Source organism: Mytilus trossulus, chromosome 4 (assembly GCF_036588685.1).
Source record: "Mytilus trossulus isolate FHL-02 chromosome 4, PNRI_Mtr1.1.1.hap1, whole genome shotgun sequence".
NCBI lineage: Eukaryota > Metazoa > Mollusca > Bivalvia > Mytilida > Mytilidae > Mytilus > Mytilus trossulus.
The window spans coordinates 55,981,029-56,001,617 of record NC_086376.1 but is presented as its reverse complement, the minus strand read 5'-3'; the positions used below and the strand labels follow the sequence as shown (position 1 = coordinate 56,001,617).

General features: G+C 31.3%; 1 protein-coding gene across 4 annotated transcripts in view; it reads right to left on the bottom strand.

Annotated features, from left to right (window-relative positions):
- Positions 1-20,589, bottom strand: part of LOC134715564 (leucine zipper putative tumor suppressor 2 homolog) — a 456,927-nt gene that overhangs the window by 35,798 nt on the left and 400,540 nt on the right. The window lies entirely within an intron of this gene.

Genomic DNA, 20,589 nt, shown 5'->3' with positions numbered 1-20,589 from the left:
AAAAAAGCCTTTGAAAAGTCTTTTTGTGGTCTTTTCATGGTATTTAACCAAACACTTCCATTTAAGGAAAAAAACTAACTAAGAGTACACCAAGACTTTAGTTTCTAGATGTACTTGCAATACTACTCAAAGCAAACACAGAAAACAATTCATATTTATTAAACATAGTATTTTACACCATTCTTTTAAAAACAGTCAATGCCCAACTGTATATACCAAATATACATTGGCCGCAGTATGGGCTGTAGTATAAATTTTGCTCTATCTTCACAAATTCAGCAGTTTTGAAGGTGGTATTGAAACTGGAACTTGAAAATTGGATACATTACATGTTTATTACAAAAAAAGATGGAAAAGAAGTAAAGAAGTCTCTTATAGGGGTAAATTCAGTAAATAAATATACGTCATCAGGGACCGCCCATTTAGGGGAGAGCTTTCTGTATAACACTGAAGTTATATGGTCTTCTGATTGGCAGATAATGTTTGTAATAAATATTTTTTGGTAGATGGATCAAAACTAGAGTTGAAAAAAAATAAAAAATAAATGCTGAATGTACTAATTTTTTTCCCTTCAGGGTTGAAAAGTAATGGGGGTCAGTATGGGAATTCAGTGCGAATCTACATTGTTTGTAAACAAGGCCATGTGAATGCCCAAAAATGCCGCATGACCCTATGTTTTTATTGTTGCAAAAGATAGGGCTACATTTGTACTTTCATGAATGATATATGAAAGATTTTAATTTCTAAAGGTAAATCAGGTATAAATTTATTTCCACACATAGATTAGCATTAAAGTCAATGGGAGATTTTTTACTGAATTTACCCCTATAGGAAAATATGCACTTTTTCACTGTACTTGTCCAAGGCCACACAATAATCACAAAACTCATTTCCTGTAAATGTTCATGTAAAGGAAGGATTTTGGAACCATTTAAAGCTGTTTTTTACACAAATTTCTATCTTTAACTGCGGCTATCCAGGATGCACTCAGTGTACAGTGAGAGAAGCATGAAGTATATTTTAAAAATCAGTTTTGTGTCCAGATTGAAAGAAACAATAGAAATTACACTTGAGAGTTATGATATCAATGAAAGGCATGAATATTCTCCCCATTTACATCACATTTTACACATATTTCTTCTCATAATGTATAAAATCATATGAAAAAAATGGATTACCTCCCTTTGACGGAGTGGTTTTTTTTAGCTGTGCTCCCCATGTTAAGTTGTAGAACAAGTGGTAGATAAGCACTTTTCTAGTATTTTAACACTCCAATAATCTGACCGCATGAAGGTATTCATTTATTTTTACATAGCGCTTTGCGTTTCTTTATTTAAAGAATATACTAGACAAGTTTTCATGATTACAGGTCCTTCATCTATGAAACAAGTGTTAAAATGTTTGTAATTGGATTTTTAAGTTAAATTATTGCTTTTAAATACTCTAAATTGTTACTTCAATCTCCCAAATGTAAATTTTGGTCATACCTAATCTTATTTTTTCATATTTGGCACTTTTTTCTACTTCAGTTCTAGCTGTCTAGTTTTGGCAAAGAACCCATCCTGATGTCCGGGTAACAGGAATATCTGCAGAGTGATTGTCAATGACATTTTGTGAAATTTACAAGTAATTAAAACACAGATTTAGTATAATGAAACATAATTGTTGTTTTATTTGGTATGAAACAGCTTAAAAAAGCCTTTGAAAAGTCTTTTTGTGGTCTTTTCATGGTATTTAACCAAACACTTCCATTTAAGGAAAAAAACTAACTAAGAGTACACCAAGACTTTAGTTTCTAGATGTACTTGCAATACTACTCAAAGCAAACACAGAAAACAATTCATATTTATTAAACATAGTATTTTACACCATTCTTTTAAAAACAGTCAATGCCCAACTGTATATACCAAATATACATTGGCCGCAGTATGGGCTGTAGTATAAATTTTGCTCTATCTTCACAAATTCAGCAGTTTTGAAGGTGGTATTGAAACTGGAACTTGAAAATTGGATACATTACATGTTTATTACAAAAAAAGATGGAAAAGAAGTAAAGAAGTCTCTTATAGGGGTAAATTCAGTAAATAAATATACGTCATCAGGGACCGCCCATTTAGGGGAGAGCTTTCTGTATAACACTGAAGTTATATGGTCTTCTGATTGGCAGATAATGTTTGTAATAAATATTTTTTGGTAGATGGATCAAAACTAGAGTTGAAAAAAAATAAAAAATAAATGCTGAATGTACTAATTTTTTTCCCTTCAGGGTTGAAAAGTAATGGGGGTCAGTATGGGAATTCAGTGCGAATCTACATTGTTTGTAAACAAGGCCATGTGAATGCCCAAAAATGCCGCATGACCCTATGTTTTTATTGTTGCAAAAGATAGGGCTACATTTGTACTTTCATGAATGATATATGAAAGATTTTAATTTCTAAAGGTAAATCAGGTATAAATTTATTTCCACACATAGATTAGCATTAAAGTCAATGGGAGATTTTTTACTGAATTTACCCCTATAGGAAAATATGCACTTTTTCACTGTACTTGTCCAAGGCCACACAATAATCACAAAACTCATTTCCTGTAAATGTTCATGTAAAGGAAGGATTTTGGAACCATTTAAAGCTGTTTTTTACACAAATTTCTATCTTTAACTGCGGCTATCCAGGATGCACTCAGTGTACAGTGAGAGAAGCATGAAGTATATTTTAAAAATCAGTTTTGTGTCCAGATTGAAAGAAACAATAGAAATTACACTTGAGAGTTATGATATCAATGAAAGGCATGAATATTCTCCCCATTTACATCACATTTTACACATATTTCTTCTCATAATGTATAAAATCATATGAAAAAAATGGATTACCTCCCTTTGACGGAGTGGTTTTTTTTAGCTGTGCTCCCCATGTTAAGTTGTAGAACAAGTGGTAGATAAGCACTTTTCTAGTATTTTAACACTCCAATAATCTGACCGCATGAAGGTATTCATTTATTTTTACATAGCGCTTTGCGTTTCTTTATTTAAAGAATATACTAGACAAGTTTTCATGATTACAGGTCCTTCATCTATGAAACAAGTGTTAAAATGTTTGTAATTGGATTTTTAAGTTAAATTATTGCTTTTAAATACTCTAAATTGTTACTTCAATCTCCCAAATGTAAATTTTGGTCATACCTAATCTTATTTTTTCATATTTGGCACTTTTTTCTACTTCAGTTCTAGCTGTCTAGTTTTGGCAAAGAACCCATCCTGATGTCCGGGTAACAGGAATATCTGCAGAGTGATTGTCAATGACATTTTGTGAAATTTACAAGTAATTAAAACACAGATTTAGTATAATGAAACATAATTGTTGTTTTATTTGGTATGAAACAGCTTAAAAAAGCCTTTGAAAAGTCTTTTTGTGGTCTTTTCATGGTATTTAACCAAACACTTCCATTTAAGGAAAAAAACTAACTAAGAGTACACCAAGACTTTAGTTTCTAGATGTACTTGCAATACTACTCAAAGCAAACACAGAAAACAATTCATATTTATTAAACATAGTATTTTACACCATTCTTTTAAAAACAGTCAATGCCCAACTGTATATACCAAATATACATTGGCCGCAGTATGGGCTGTAGTATAAATTTTGCTCTATCTTCACAAATTCAGCAGTTTTGAAGGTGGTATTGAAACTGGAACTTGAAAATTGGATACATTACATGTTTATTACAAAAAAAGATGGAAAAGAAGTAAAGAAGTCTCTTATAGGAAAATATGCACTTTTTCACTGTACTTGTCCAAGGCCACACAATAATCACAAAACTCATTTCCTGTAAATGTTCATGTAAAGGAAGGATTTTGGAACCATTTAAAGCTGTTTTTTACACAAATTTCTATCTTTAACTGCGGCTATCCAGGATGCACTCAGTGTACAGTGAGAGAAGCATGAAGTATATTTTAAAAATCAGTTTTGTGTCCAGATTGAAAGAAACAATAGAAATTACACTTGAGAGTTATGATATCAATGAAAGGCATGAATATTCTCCCCATTTACATCACATTTTACACATATTTCTTCTCATAATGTATAAAATCATATGAAAAAAATGGATTACCTCCCTTTGACGGAGTGGTTTTTTTTAGCTGTGCTCCCCATGTTAAGTTGTAGAACAAGTGGTAGATAAGCACTTTTCTAGTATTTTAACACTCCAATAATCTGACCGCATGAAGGTATTCATTTATTTTTACATAGCGCTTTGCGTTTCTTTATTTAAAGAATATACTAGACAAGTTTTCATGATTACAGGTCCTTCATCTATGAAACAAGTGTTAAAATGTTTGTAATTGGATTTTTAAGTTAAATTATTGCTTTTAAATACTCTAAATTGTTACTTCAATCTCCCAAATGTAAATTTTGGTCATACCTAATCTTATTTTTTCATATTTGGCACTTTTTTCTACTTCAGTTCTAGCTGTCTAGTTTTGGCAAAGAACCCATCCTGATGTCCGGGTAACAGGAATATCTGCAGAGTGATTGTCAATGACATTTTGTGAAATTTACAAGTAATTAAAACACAGATTTAGTATAATGAAACATAATTGTTGTTTTATTTGGTATGAAACAGCTTAAAAAAGCCTTTGAAAAGTCTTTTTGTGGTCTTTTCATGGTATTTAACCAAACACTTCCATTTAAGGAAAAAAACTAACTAAGAGTACACCAAGACTTTAGTTTCTAGATGTACTTGCAATACTACTCAAAGCAAACACAGAAAACAATTCATATTTATTAAACATAGTATTTTACACCATTCTTTTAAAAACAGTCAATGCCCAACTGTATATACCAAATATACATTGGCCGCAGTATGGGCTGTAGTATAAATTTTGCTCTATCTTCACAAATTCAGCAGTTTTGAAGGTGGTATTGAAACTGGAACTTGAAAATTGGATACATTACATGTTTATTACAAAAAAAGATGGAAAAGAAGTAAAGAAGTCTCTTATAGGGGTAAATTCAGTAAATAAATATACGTCATCAGGGACCGCCCATTTAGGGGAGAGCTTTCTGTATAACACTGAAGTTATATGGTCTTCTGATTGGCAGATAATGTTTGTAATAAATATTTTTTGGTAGATGGATCAAAACTAGAGTTGAAAAAAAATAAAAAATAAATGCTGAATGTACTAATTTTTTTCCCTTCAGGGTTGAAAAGTAATGGGGGTCAGTATGGGAATTCAGTGCGAATCTACATTGTTTGTAAACAAGGCCATGTGAATGCCCAAAAATGCCGCATGACCCTATGTTTTTATTGTTGCAAAAGATAGGGCTACATTTGTACTTTCATGAATGATATATGAAAGATTTTAATTTCTAAAGGTAAATCAGGTATAAATTTATTTCCACACATAGATTAGCATTAAAGTCAATGGGAGATTTTTTACTGAATTTACCCCTATAGGAAAATATGCACTTTTTCACTGTACTTGTCCAAGGCCACACAATAATCACAAAACTCATTTCCTGTAAATGTTCATGTAAAGGAAGGATTTTGGAACCATTTAAAGCTGTTTTTTACACAAATTTCTATCTTTAACTGCGGCTATCCAGGATGCACTCAGTGTACAGTGAGAGAAGCATGAAGTATATTTTAAAAATCAGTTTTGTGTCCAGATTGAAAGAAACAATAGAAATTACACTTGAGAGTTATGATATCAATGAAAGGCATGAATATTCTCCCCATTTACATCACATTTTACACATATTTCTTCTCATAATGTATAAAATCATATGAAAAAAATGGATTACCTCCCTTTGACGGAGTGGTTTTTTTTAGCTGTGCTCCCCATGTTAAGTTGTAGAACAAGTGGTAGATAAGCACTTTTCTAGTATTTTAACACTCCAATAATCTGACCGCATGAAGGTATTCATTTATTTTTACATAGCGCTTTGCGTTTCTTTATTTAAAGAATATACTAGACAAGTTTTCATGATTACAGGTCCTTCATCTATGAAACAAGTGTTAAAATGTTTGTAATTGGATTTTTAAGTTAAATTATTGCTTTTAAATACTCTAAATTGTTACTTCAATCTCCCAAATGTAAATTTTGGTCATACCTAATCTTATTTTTTCATATTTGGCACTTTTTTCTACTTCAGTTCTAGCTGTCTAGTTTTGGCAAAGAACCCATCCTGATGTCCGGGTAACAGGAATATCTGCAGAGTGATTGTCAATGACATTTTGTGAAATTTACAAGTAATTAAAACACAGATTTAGTATAATGAAACATAATTGTTGTTTTATTTGGTATGAAACAGCTTAAAAAAGCCTTTGAAAAGTCTTTTTGTGGTCTTTTCATGGTATTTAACCAAACACTTCCATTTAAGGAAAAAAACTAACTAAGAGTACACCAAGACTTTAGTTTCTAGATGTACTTGCAATACTACTCAAAGCAAACACAGAAAACAATTCATATTTATTAAACATAGTATTTTACACCATTCTTTTAAAAACAGTCAATGCCCAACTGTATATACCAAATATACATTGGCCGCAGTATGGGCTGTAGTATAAATTTTGCTCTATCTTCACAAATTCAGCAGTTTTGAAGGTGGTATTGAAACTGGAACTTGAAAATTGGATACATTACATGTTTATTACAAAAAAAGATGGAAAAGAAGTAAAGAAGTCTCTTATAGGGGTAAATTCAGTAAATAAATATACGTCATCAGGGACCGCCCATTTAGGGGAGAGCTTTCTGTATAACACTGAAGTTATATGGTCTTCTGATTGGCAGATAATGTTTGTAATAAATATTTTTTGGTAGATGGATCAAAACTAGAGTTGAAAAAAAATAAAAAATAAATGCTGAATGTACTAATTTTTTTCCCTTCAGGGTTGAAAAGTAATGGGGGTCAGTATGGGAATTCAGTGCGAATCTACATTGTTTGTAAACAAGGCCATGTGAATGCCCAAAAATGCCGCATGACCCTATGTTTTTATTGTTGCAAAAGATAGGGCTACATTTGTACTTTCATGAATGATATATGAAAGATTTTAATTTCTAAAGGTAAATCAGGTATAAATTTATTTCCACACATAGATTAGCATTAAAGTCAATGGGAGATTTTTTACTGAATTTACCCCTATAGGAAAATATGCACTTTTTCACTGTACTTGTCCAAGGCCACACAATAATCACAAAACTCATTTCCTGTAAATGTTCATGTAAAGGAAGGATTTTGGAACCATTTAAAGCTGTTTTTTACACAAATTTCTATCTTTAACTGCGGCTATCCAGGATGCACTCAGTGTACAGTGAGAGAAGCATGAAGTATATTTTAAAAATCAGTTTTGTGTCCAGATTGAAAGAAACAATAGAAATTACACTTGAGAGTTATGATATCAATGAAAGGCATGAATATTCTCCCCATTTACATCACATTTTACACATATTTCTTCTCATAATGTATAAAATCATATGAAAAAAATGGATTACCTCCCTTTGACGGAGTGGTTTTTTTTAGCTGTGCTCCCCATGTTAAGTTGTAGAACAAGTGGTAGATAAGCACTTTTCTAGTATTTTAACACTCCAATAATCTGACCGCATGAAGGTATTCATTTATTTTTACATAGCGCTTTGCGTTTCTTTATTTAAAGAATATACTAGACAAGTTTTCATGATTACAGGTCCTTCATCTATGAAACAAGTGTTAAAATGTTTGTAATTGGATTTTTAAGTTAAATTATTGCTTTTAAATACTCTAAATTGTTACTTCAATCTCCCAAATGTAAATTTTGGTCATACCTAATCTTATTTTTTCATATTTGGCACTTTTTTCTACTTCAGTTCTAGCTGTCTAGTTTTGGCAAAGAACCCATCCTGATGTCCGGGTAACAGGAATATCTGCAGAGTGATTGTCAATGACATTTTGTGAAATTTACAAGTAATTAAAACACAGATTTAGTATAATGAAACATAATTGTTGTTTTATTTGGTATGAAACAGCTTAAAAAAGCCTTTGAAAAGTCTTTTTGTGGTCTTTTCATGGTATTTAACCAAACACTTCCATTTAAGGAAAAAAACTAACTAAGAGTACACCAAGACTTTAGTTTCTAGATGTACTTGCAATACTACTCAAAGCAAACACAGAAAACAATTCATATTTATTAAACATAGTATTTTACACCATTCTTTTAAAAACAGTCAATGCCCAACTGTATATACCAAATATACATTGGCCGCAGTATGGGCTGTAGTATAAATTTTGCTCTATCTTCACAAATTCAGCAGTTTTGAAGGTGGTATTGAAACTGGAACTTGAAAATTGGATACATTACATGTTTATTACAAAAAAAGATGGAAAAGAAGTAAAGAAGTCTCTTATAGGGGTAAATTCAGTAAATAAATATACGTCATCAGGGACCGCCCATTTAGGGGAGAGCTTTCTGTATAACACTGAAGTTATATGGTCTTCTGATTGGCAGATAATGTTTGTAATAAATATTTTTTGGTAGATGGATCAAAACTAGAGTTGAAAAAAAATAAAAAATAAATGCTGAATGTACTAATTTTTTTCCCTTCAGGGTTGAAAAGTAATGGGGGTCAGTATGGGAATTCAGTGCGAATCTACATTGTTTGTAAACAAGGCCATGTGAATGCCCAAAAATGCCGCATGACCCTATGTTTTTATTGTTGCAAAAGATAGGGCTACATTTGTACTTTCATGAATGATATATGAAAGATTTTAATTTCTAAAGGTAAATCAGGTATAAATTTATTTCCACACATAGATTAGCATTAAAGTCAATGGGAGATTTTTTACTGAATTTACCCCTATAGGAAAATATGCACTTTTTCACTGTACTTGTCCAAGGCCACACAATAATCACAAAACTCATTTCCTGTAAATGTTCATGTAAAGGAAGGATTTTGGAACCATTTAAAGCTGTTTTTTACACAAATTTCTATCTTTAACTGCGGCTATCCAGGATGCACTCAGTGTACAGTGAGAGAAGCATGAAGTATATTTTAAAAATCAGTTTTGTGTCCAGATTGAAAGAAACAATAGAAATTACACTTGAGAGTTATGATATCAATGAAAGGCATGAATATTCTCCCCATTTACATCACATTTTACACATATTTCTTCTCATAATGTATAAAATCATATGAAAAAAATGGATTACCTCCCTTTGACGGAGTGGTTTTTTTTAGCTGTGCTCCCCATGTTAAGTTGTAGAACAAGTGGTAGATAAGCACTTTTCTAGTATTTTAACACTCCAATAATCTGACCGCATGAAGGTATTCATTTATTTTTACATAGCGCTTTGCGTTTCTTTATTTAAAGAATATACTAGACAAGTTTTCATGATTACAGGTCCTTCATCTATGAAACAAGTGTTAAAATGTTTGTAATTGGATTTTTAAGTTAAATTATTGCTTTTAAATACTCTAAATTGTTACTTCAATCTCCCAAATGTAAATTTTGGTCATACCTAATCTTATTTTTTCATATTTGGCACTTTTTTCTACTTCAGTTCTAGCTGTCTAGTTTTGGCAAAGAACCCATCCTGATGTCCGGGTAACAGGAATATCTGCAGAGTGATTGTCAATGACATTTTGTGAAATTTACAAGTAATTAAAACACAGATTTAGTATAATGAAACATAATTGTTGTTTTATTTGGTATGAAACAGCTTAAAAAAGCCTTTGAAAAGTCTTTTTGTGGTCTTTTCATGGTATTTAACCAAACACTTCCATTTAAGGAAAAAAACTAACTAAGAGTACACCAAGACTTTAGTTTCTAGATGTACTTGCAATACTACTCAAAGCAAACACAGAAAACAATTCATATTTATTAAACATAGTATTTTACACCATTCTTTTAAAAACAGTCAATGCCCAACTGTATATACCAAATATACATTGGCCGCAGTATGGGCTGTAGTATAAATTTTGCTCTATCTTCACAAATTCAGCAGTTTTGAAGGTGGTATTGAAACTGGAACTTGAAAATTGGATACATTACATGTTTATTACAAAAAAAGATGGAAAAGAAGTAAAGAAGTCTCTTATAGGGGTAAATTCAGTAAATAAATATACGTCATCAGGGACCGCCCATTTAGGGGAGAGCTTTCTGTATAACACTGAAGTTATATGGTCTTCTGATTGGCAGATAATGTTTGTAATAAATATTTTTTGGTAGATGGATCAAAACTAGAGTTGAAAAAAAATAAAAAATAAATGCTGAATGTACTAATTTTTTTCCCTTCAGGGTTGAAAAGTAATGGGGGTCAGTATGGGAATTCAGTGCGAATCTACATTGTTTGTAAACAAGGCCATGTGAATGCCCAAAAATGCCGCATGACCCTATGTTTTTATTGTTGCAAAAGATAGGGCTACATTTGTACTTTCATGAATGATATATGAAAGATTTTAATTTCTAAAGGTAAATCAGGTATAAATTTATTTCCACACATAGATTAGCATTAAAGTCAATGGGAGATTTTTTACTGAATTTACCCCTATAGGAAAATATGCACTTTTTCACTGTACTTGTCCAAGGCCACACAATAATCACAAAACTCATTTCCTGTAAATGTTCATGTAAAGGAAGGATTTTGGAACCATTTAAAGCTGTTTTTTACACAAATTTCTATCTTTAACTGCGGCTATCCAGGATGCACTCAGTGTACAGTGAGAGAAGCATGAAGTATATTTTAAAAATCAGTTTTGTGTCCAGATTGAAAGAAACAATAGAAATTACACTTGAGAGTTATGATATCAATGAAAGGCATGAATATTCTCCCCATTTACATCACATTTTACACATATTTCTTCTCATAATGTATAAAATCATATGAAAAAAATGGATTACCTCCCTTTGACGGAGTGGTTTTTTTTAGCTGTGCTCCCCATGTTAAGTTGTAGAACAAGTGGTAGATAAGCACTTTTCTAGTATTTTAACACTCCAATAATCTGACCGCATGAAGGTATTCATTTATTTTTACATAGCGCTTTGCGTTTCTTTATTTAAAGAATATACTAGACAAGTTTTCATGATTACAGGTCCTTCATCTATGAAACAAGTGTTAAAATGTTTGTAATTGGATTTTTAAGTTAAATTATTGCTTTTAAATACTCTAAATTGTTACTTCAATCTCCCAAATGTAAATTTTGGTCATACCTAATCTTATTTTTTCATATTTGGCACTTTTTTCTACTTCAGTTCTAGCTGTCTAGTTTTGGCAAAGAACCCATCCTGATGTCCGGGTAACAGGAATATCTGCAGAGTGATTGTCAATGACATTTTGTGAAATTTACAAGTAATTAAAACACAGATTTAGTATAATGAAACATAATTGTTGTTTTATTTGGTATGAAACAGCTTAAAAAAGCCTTTGAAAAGTCTTTTTGTGGTCTTTTCATGGTATTTAACCAAACACTTCCATTTAAGGAAAAAAACTAACTAAGAGTACACCAAGACTTTAGTTTCTAGATGTACTTGCAATACTACTCAAAGCAAACACAGAAAACAATTCATATTTATTAAACATAGTATTTTACACCATTCTTTTAAAAACAGTCAATGCCCAACTGTATATACCAAATATACATTGGCCGCAGTATGGGCTGTAGTATAAATTTTGCTCTATCTTCACAAATTCAGCAGTTTTGAAGGTGGTATTGAAACTGGAACTTGAAAATTGGATACATTACATGTTTATTACAAAAAAAGATGGAAAAGAAGTAAAGAAGTCTCTTATAGGGGTAAATTCAGTAAATAAATATACGTCATCAGGGACCGCCCATTTAGGGGAGAGCTTTCTGTATAACACTGAAGTTATATGGTCTTCTGATTGGCAGATAATGTTTGTAATAAATATTTTTTGGTAGATGGATCAAAACTAGAGTTGAAAAAAAATAAAAAATAAATGCTGAATGTACTAATTTTTTTCCCTTCAGGGTTGAAAAGTAATGGGGGTCAGTATGGGAATTCAGTGCGAATCTACATTGTTTGTAAACAAGGCCATGTGAATGCCCAAAAATGCCGCATGACCCTATGTTTTTATTGTTGCAAAAGATAGGGCTACATTTGTACTTTCATGAATGATATATGAAAGATTTTAATTTCTAAAGGTAAATCAGGTATAAATTTATTTCCACACATAGATTAGCATTAAAGTCAATGGGAGATTTTTTACTGAATTTACCCCTATAGGAAAATATGCACTTTTTCACTGTACTTGTCCAAGGCCACACAATAATCACAAAACTCATTTCCTGTAAATGTTCATGTAAAGGAAGGATTTTGGAACCATTTAAAGCTGTTTTTTACACAAATTTCTATCTTTAACTGCGGCTATCCAGGATGCACTCAGTGTACAGTGAGAGAAGCATGAAGTATATTTTAAAAATCAGTTTTGTGTCCAGATTGAAAGAAACAATAGAAATTACACTTGAGAGTTATGATATCAATGAAAGGCATGAATATTCTCCCCATTTACATCACATTTTACACATATTTCTTCTCATAATGTATAAAATCATATGAAAAAAATGGATTACCTCCCTTTGACGGAGTGGTTTTTTTTAGCTGTGCTCCCCATGTTAAGTTGTAGAACAAGTGGTAGATAAGCACTTTTCTAGTATTTTAACACTCCAATAATCTGACCGCATGAAGGTATTCATTTATTTTTACATAGCGCTTTGCGTTTCTTTATTTAAAGAATATACTAGACAAGTTTTCATGATTACAGGTCCTTCATCTATGAAACAAGTGTTAAAATGTTTGTAATTGGATTTTTAAGTTAAATTATTGCTTTTAAATACTCTAAATTGTTACTTCAATCTCCCAAATGTAAATTTTGGTCATACCTAATCTTATTTTTTCATATTTGGCACTTTTTTCTACTTCAGTTCTAGCTGTCTAGTTTTGGCAAAGAACCCATCCTGATGTCCGGGTAACAGGAATATCTGCAGAGTGATTGTCAATGACATTTTGTGAAATTTACAAGTAATTAAAACACAGATTTAGTATAATGAAACATAATTGTTGTTTTATTTGGTATGAAACAGCTTAAAAAAGCCTTTGAAAAGTCTTTTTGTGGTCTTTTCATGGTATTTAACCAAACACTTCCATTTAAGGAAAAAAACTAACTAAGAGTACACCAAGACTTTAGTTTCTAGATGTACTTGCAATACTACTCAAAGCAAACACAGAAAACAATTCATATTTATTAAACATAGTATTTTACACCATTCTTTTAAAAACAGTCAATGCCCAACTGTATATACCAAATATACATTGGCCGCAGTATGGGCTGTAGTATAAATTTTGCTCTATCTTCACAAATTCAGCAGTTTTGAAGGTGGTATTGAAACTGGAACTTGAAAATTGGATACATTACATGTTTATTACAAAAAAAGATGGAAAAGAAGTAAAGAAGTCTCTTATAGGAAAATATGCACTTTTTCACTGTACTTGTCCAAGGCCACACAATAATCACAAAACTCATTTCCTGTAAATGTTCATGTAAAGGAAGGATTTTGGAACCATTTAAAGCTGTTTTTTACACAAATTTCTATCTTTAACTGCGGCTATCCAGGATGCACTCAGTGTACAGTGAGAGAAGCATGAAGTATATTTTAAAAATCAGTTTTGTGTCCAGATTGAAAGAAACAATAGAAATTACACTTGAGAGTTATGATATCAATGAAAGGCATGAATATTCTCCCCATTTACATCACATTTTACACATATTTCTTCTCATAATGTATAAAATCATATGAAAAAAATGGATTACCTCCCTTTGACGGAGTGGTTTTTTTTAGCTGTGCTCCCCATGTTAAGTTGTAGAACAAGTGGTAGATAAGCACTTTTCTAGTATTTTAACACTCCAATAATCTGACCGCATGAAGGTATTCATTTATTTTTACATAGCGCTTTGCGTTTCTTTATTTAAAGAATATACTAGACAAGTTTTCATGATTACAGGTCCTTCATCTATGAAACAAGTGTTAAAATGTTTGTAATTGGATTTTTAAGTTAAATTATTGCTTTTAAATACTCTAAATTGTTACTTCAATCTCCCAAATGTAAATTTTGGTCATACCTAATCTTATTTTTTCATATTTGGCACTTTTTTCTACTTCAGTTCTAGCTGTCTAGTTTTGGCAAAGAACCCATCCTGATGTCCGGGTAACAGGAATATCTGCAGAGTGATTGTCAATGACATTTTGTGAAATTTACAAGTAATTAAAACACAGATTTAGTATAATGAAACATAATTGTTGTTTTATTTGGTATGAAACAGCTTAAAAAAGCCTTTGAAAAGTCTTTTTGTGGTCTTTTCATGGTATTTAACCAAACACTTCCATTTAAGGAAAAAAACTAACTAAGAGTACACCAAGACTTTAGTTTCTAGATGTACTTGCAATACTACTCAAAGCAAACACAGAAAACAATTCATATTTATTAAACATAGTATTTTACACCATTCTTTTAAAAACAGTCAATGCCCAACTGTATATACCAAATATACATTGGCCGCAGTATGGGCTGTAGTATAAATTTTGCTCTATCTTCACAAATTCAGCAGTTTTGAAGGTGGTATTGAAACTGGAACTTGAAAATTGGATACATTACATGTTTATTACAAAAAAAGATGGAAAAGAAGTAAAGAAGTCTCTTATAGGGGTAAATTCAGTAAATAAATATACGTCATCAGGGACCGCCCATTTAGGGGAGAGCTTTCTGTATAACACTGAAGTTATATGGTCTTCTGATTGGCAGATAATGTTTGTAATAAATATTTTTTGGTAGATGGATCAAAACTAGAGTTGAAAAAAAATAAAAAATAAATGCTGAATGTACTAATTTTTTTCCCTTCAGGGTTGAAAAGTAATGGGGGTCAGTATGGGAATTCAGTGCGAATCTACATTGTTTGTAAACAAGGCCATGTGAATGCCCAAAAATGCCGCATGACCCTATGTTTTTATTGTTGCAAAAGATAGGGCTACATTTGTACTTTCATGAATGATATATGAAAGATTTTAATTTCTAAAGGTAAATCAGGTATAAATTTATTTCCACACATAGATTAGCATTAAAGTCAATGGGAGATTTTTTACTGAATTTACCCCTATAGGAAAATATGCACTTTTTCACTGTACTTGTCCAAGGCCACACAATAATCACAAAACTCATTTCCTGTAAATGTTCATGTAAAGGAAGGATTTTGGAACCATTTAAAGCTGTTTTTTACACAAATTTCTATCTTTAACTGCGGCTATCCAGGATGCACTCAGTGTACAGTGAGAGAAGCATGAAGTATATTTTAAAAATCAGTTTTGTGTCCAGATTGAAAGAAACAATAGAAATTACACTTGAGAGTTATGATATCAATGAAAGGCATGAATATTCTCCCCATTTACATCACATTTTACACATATTTCTTCTCATAATGTATAAAATCATATGAAAAAAATGGATTACCTCCCTTTGACGGAGTGGTTTTTTTTAGCTGTGCTCCCCATGTTAAGTTGTAGAACAAGTGGTAGATAAGCACTTTTCTAGTATTTTAACACTCCAATAATCTGACCGCATGAAGGTATTCATTTATTTTTACATAGCGCTTTGCGTTTCTTTATTTAAAGAATATACTAGACAAGTTTTCATGATTACAGGTCCTTCATCTATGAAACAAGTGTTAAAATGTTTGTAATTGGATTTTTAAGTTAAATTATTGCTTTTAAATACTCTAAATTGTTACTTCAATCTCCCAAATGTAAATTTTGGTCATACCTAATCTTATTTTTTCATATTTGGCACTTTTTTCTACTTCAGTTCTAGCTGTCTAGTTTTGGCAAAGAACCCATCCTGATGTCCGGGTAACAGGAATATCTGCAGAGTGATTGTCAATGACATTTTGTGAAATTTACAAGTAATTAAAACACAGATTTAGTATAATGAAACATAATTGTTGTTTTATTTGGTATGAAACAGCTTAAAAAAGCCTTTGAAAAGTCTTTTTGTGGTCTTTTCATGGTATTTAACCAAACACTTCCATTTAAGGAAAAAAACTAACTAAGAGTACACCAAGACTTTAGTTTCTAGATGTACTTGCAATACTACTCAAAGCAAACACAGAAAACAATTCATATTTATTAAACATAGTATTTTACACCATTCTTTTAAAAACAGTCAATGCCCAACTGTATATACCAAATATACATTGGCCGCAGTATGGGCTGTAGTATAAATTTTGCTCTATCTTCACAAATTCAGCAGTTTTGAAGGTGGTATTGAAACTGGAACTTGAAAATTGGATACATTACATGTTTATTACAAAAAAAGATGGAAAAGAAGTAAAGAAGTCTCTTATAGGGGTAAATTCAGTAAATAAATATACGTCATCAGGGACCGCCCATTTAGGGGAGAGCTTTCTGTATAACACTGAAGTTATATGGTCTTCTGATTGGCAGATAATGTTTGTAATAAATATTTTTTGGTAGATGGATCAAAACTAGAGTTGAAAAAAAATAAAAAATAAATGCTGAATGTACTAATTTTTTTCCCTTCAGGGTTGAAAAGTAATGGGGGTCAGTATGGGAATTCAGTGCGAATCTACATTGTTTGTAAACAAGGCCATGTGAATGCCCAAAAATGCCGCATGACCCTATGTTTTTATTGTTGCAAAAGATAGGGCTACATTTGTACTTTCATGAATGATATATGAAAGATTTTAATTTCTAAAGGTAAATCAGGTATAAATTTATTTCCACACATAGATTAGCATTAAAGTCAATGGGAGATTTTTTACTGAATTTACCCCTATAGGAAAATATGCACTTTTTCACTGTACTTGTCCAAGGCCACACAATAATCACAAAACTCATTTCCTGTAAATGTTCATGTAAAGGAAGGATTTTGGAACCATTTAAAGCTGTTTTTTACACAAATTTCTATCTTTAACTGCGGCTATCCAGGATGCACTCAGTGTACAGTGAGAGAAGCATGAAGTATATTTTAAAAATCAGTTTTGTGTCCAGATTGAAAGAAACAATAGAAATTACACTTGAGAGTTATGATATCAATGAAAGGCATGAATATTCTCCCCATTTACATCACATTTTACACATATTTCTTCTCATAATGTATAAAATCATATGAAAAAAATGGATTACCTCCCTTTGACGGAGTGGTTTTTTTTAGCTGTGCTCCCCATGTTAAGTTGTAGAACAAGTGGTAGATAAGCACTTTTCTAGTATTTTAACACTCCAATAATCTGACCGCATGAAGGTATTCATTTATTTTTACATAGCGCTTTGCGTTTCTTTATTTAAAGAATATACTAGACAAGTTTTCATGATTACAGGTCCTTCATCTATGAAACAAGTGTTAAAATGTTTGTAATTGGATTTTTAAGTTAAATTATTGCTTTTAAATACTCTAAATTGTTACTTCAATCTCCCAAATGTAAATTTTGGTCATACCTAATCTTATTTTTTCATATTTGGCACTTTTTTCTACTTCAGTTCTAGCTGTCTAGTTTTGGCAAAGAACCCATCCTGATGTCCGGGTAACAGGAATATCTGCAGAGTGATTGTCAATGACATTTTGTGAAATTTACAAGTAATTAAAACACAGATTTAGTATAATGAAACATAATTGTTGTTTTATTTGGTATGAAACAGCTTAAAAAAGCCTTTGAAAAGTCTTTTTGTGGTCTTTTCATGGTATTTAACCAAACACTTCCATTTAAGGAAAAAAACTAACTAAGAGTACACCAAGACTTTAGTTTCTAGATGTACTTGCAATACTACTCAAAGCAAACACAGAAAACAATTCATATTTATTAAACATAGTATTTTACACCATTCTTTTAAAAACAGTCAATGCCCAACTGTATATACCAAATATACATTGGCCGCAGTATGGGCTGTAGTATAAATTTTGCTCTATCTTCACAAATTCAGCAGTTTTGAAGGTGGTATTGAAACTGGAACTTGAAAATTGGATACATTACATGTTTATTACAAAAAAAGATGGAAAAGAAGTAAAGAAGTCTCTTATAGGGGTAAATTCAGTAAATAAATATACGTCATCAGGGACCGCCCATTTAGGGGAGAGCTTTCTGTATAACACTGAAGTTATATGGTCTTCTGATTGGCAGATAATGTTTGTAATAAATATTTTTTGGTAGATGGATCAAAACTAGAGTTGAAAAAAAATAAAAAATAAATGCTGAATGTACTAATTTTTTTCCCTTCAGGGTTGAAAAGTAATGGGGGTCAGTATGGGAATTCAGTGCGAATCTACATTGTTTGTAAACAAGGCCATGTGAATGCCCAAAAATGCCGCATGACCCTATGTTTTTATTGTTGCAAAAGATAGGGCTACATTTGTACTTTCATGAATGATATATGAAAGATTTTAATTTCTAAAGGTAAATCAGGTATAAATTTATTTCCACACATAGATTAGCATTAAAGTCAATGGGAGATTTTTTACTGAATTTACCCCTATAGGAAAATATGCACTTTTTCACTGTACTTGTCCAAGGCCACACAATAATCACAAAACTCATTTCCTGTAAATGTTCATGTAAAGGAAGGATTTTGGAACCATTTAAAGCTGTTTTTTACACAAATTTCTATCTTTAACTGCGGCTATCCAGGATGCACTCAGTGTACAGTGAGAGAAGCATGAAGTATATTTTAAAAATCAGTTTTGTGTCCAGATTGAAAGAAACAATAGAAATTACACTTGAGAGTTATGATATCAATGAAAGGCATGAATATTCTCCCCATTTACATCACATTTTACACATATTTCTTCTCATAATGTATAAAATCATATGAAAAAAATGGATTACCTCCCTTTGACGGAGTGGTTTTTTTTAGCTGTGCTCCCCATGTTAAGTTGTAGAACAAGTGGTAGATAAGCACTTTTCTAGTATTTTAACACTCCAATAATCTGACCGCATGAAGGTATTCATTTATTTTTACATAGCGCTTTGCGTTTCTTTATTTAAAGAATATACTAGACAAGTTTTCATGATTACAGGTCCTTCATCTATGAAACAAGTGTTAAAATGTTTGTAATTGGATTTTTAAGTTAAATTATTGCTTTTAAATACTCTAAATTGTTACTTCAATCTCCCAAATGTAAATTTTGGTCATACCTAATCTTATTTTTTCATATTTGGCACTTTTTTCTACTTCAGTTCTAGCTGTCTAGTTTTGGCAAAGAACCCATCCTGATGTCCGGGTAACAGGAATATCTGCAGAGTGATTGTCAATGACATTTTGTGAAATTTACAAGTAATTAAAACACAGATTTAGTATAATGAAACATAATTGTTGTTTTATTTGGTATGAAACAGCTTAAAAAAGCCTTTGAAAAGTCTTTTTGTGGTCTTTTCATGGTATTTAACCAAACACTTCCATTTAAGGAAAAAAACTAACTAAGAGTACACCAAGACTTTAGTTTCTAGATGTACTTGCAATACTACTCAAAGCAAACACAGAAAACAATTCATATTTATTAAACATAGTATTTTACACCATTCTTTTAAAAACAGTCAATGCCCAACTGTATATACCAAATATACATTGGCCGCAGTATGGGCTGTAGTATAAATTTTGCTCTATCTTCACAAATTCAGCAGTTTTGAAGGTGGTATTGAAACTGGAACTTGAAAATTGGATACATTACATGTTTATTACAAAAAAAGATGGAAAAGAAGTAAAGAAGTCTCTTATAGGGGTAAATTCAGTAAATAAATATACGTCATCAGGGACCGCCCATTTAGGGGAGAGCTTTCTGTATAACACTGAAGTTATATGGTCTTCTGATTGGCAGATAATGTTTGTAATAAATATTTTTTGGTAGATGGATCAAAACTAGAGTTGAAAAAAAATAAAAAATAAATGCTGAATGTACTAATTTTTTTCCCTTCAGGGTTGAAAAGTAATGGGGGTCAGTATGGGAATTCAGTGCGAATCTACATTGTTTGTAAACAAGGCCATGTGAATGCCCAAAAATGCCGCATGACCCTATGTTTTTATTGTTGCAAAAGATAGGGCTACATTTGTACTTTCATGAATGATATATGAAAGATTTTAATTTCTAAAGGTAAATCAGGTATAAATTTATTTCCACACATAGATTAGCATTAAAGTCAATGGGAGATTTTTTACTGAATTTACCCCTATAGAAACATATGAAATTATTTTATATATAGGTGAATATCTTAATTAACTGTTGAAGCTTAGAACTAAAGGTAATATTGAAAATATTTCTTTCGAAACAGTAATTTGGGTCTTCATCGCCATTCCACGATCAAACCTTGTCAAATTTAAAAAGTAGATACAACAGTTTCGAGGGTTACTTGAACATAAAATATAGAATTAATAATTATATTATGAAATAATATAAAAAAAATAGATAATTTATAAAGTTTAAACTTGTTACGAAAGAGGAGAATAAACTTTGTTTTGTCTGGTTTCGAAACTCTTTCAAACAAATTTTATGTTTTCTGAAAATGTACATACACATCTTTTATTTACATTTGTAAAGTGTAAGATGT